Raw genomic sequence first — 1,086 nt, 5'->3', positions numbered from 1 at the left:
CCCTAAAGCCTGGATACACAGAAAGTCTGCCCTAGATTTCAATAATTGCTTATTTTTTAAAATAAGGACAAATACGAATGATTTACGTGATCCTCAATAGCTTCAGATGCCATGATCTCTTGGGATGTTTTAGTTATGGTGTCTATATCCCTGTGATTCTTTCTAGTGACAGCTGGATAAACGCAGTCAACTCACAAAACTTGCTCATGTCCTTTCACACAGAAATATTGGACTCAGCTGTAAGGTCACCCGTCACATCTTGAGTATTGTAAGAGGATGCATATCAATATTTTCTGAACCTTTGAAGAGTTGCAACCAACACAGGTTTATTAAAACATTGCAGCAGTAAGGACATAAAGAGGACAGACCTAAAGGCCTCATGATCAGTTTCAGACCCAGAATACATGAAAGATTTAAAAATGTCAGTTTGGTCCCTGTGACTTGCTGGAAAAAGAGGAAATCAGAGCCAATCTTAGTTTTCTTAAACTCAAGTCTTTCAAATGGATCTAAAGTTTCTAGGACAGAATGATTTAAGAGATGACTTGAGGAAAATGTTACTTTCACTGCTTCTGTGCTCAGTTTAGGTCTGATGTCTAAGATGAGTTATAAATCTGATCTGGCACTGAGGCCATGGGTAGAAAGAAAGACTGTCCCACTCCCACTTCTTAAGAAACTGCAATATATATGAAGACTTTTTGTCAGATTGCAGGGGTGACCCAACCCAACCCTAGAGGCTGGGAGAGGATTTGCCTGCTTCAGAGACTAGGCATTCTTTCCATCATGCATGGTAGTAGAATAGTGGTGGGTAAACTGTTTTGACAACTTGTTATTGGTCCTGATATCGGCATCTGGATGCATTTGATGCTCAGTCCTCACTTCTGTCAGCAGTGAGACAATAGCAAATACCTGTAACATGATACTAAAAGACCGAAGGCATTTTACACAGCGCCAGAAGACTTTGACTTTTAAGAGACATTTATTCCCGGGAGGGTGATAACTCAGAGCCAGTAAAGAGCATGTACAGGTACGCCCGGATATCTGGGCCTCATGGACAAGGCCTGGGCTCATGGCCTGCAAGGCCTGCCC

The sequence above is a fragment of the Alligator sinensis genome, unplaced genomic scaffold, assembly GCF_000455745.1.
Source record: "Alligator sinensis unplaced genomic scaffold, ASM45574v1 scaffold528_1, whole genome shotgun sequence".
NCBI classification, from domain to species: domain Eukaryota; kingdom Metazoa; phylum Chordata; order Crocodylia; family Alligatoridae; genus Alligator; species Alligator sinensis.
Note: the sequence above shows the minus strand (reverse complement) of the source record.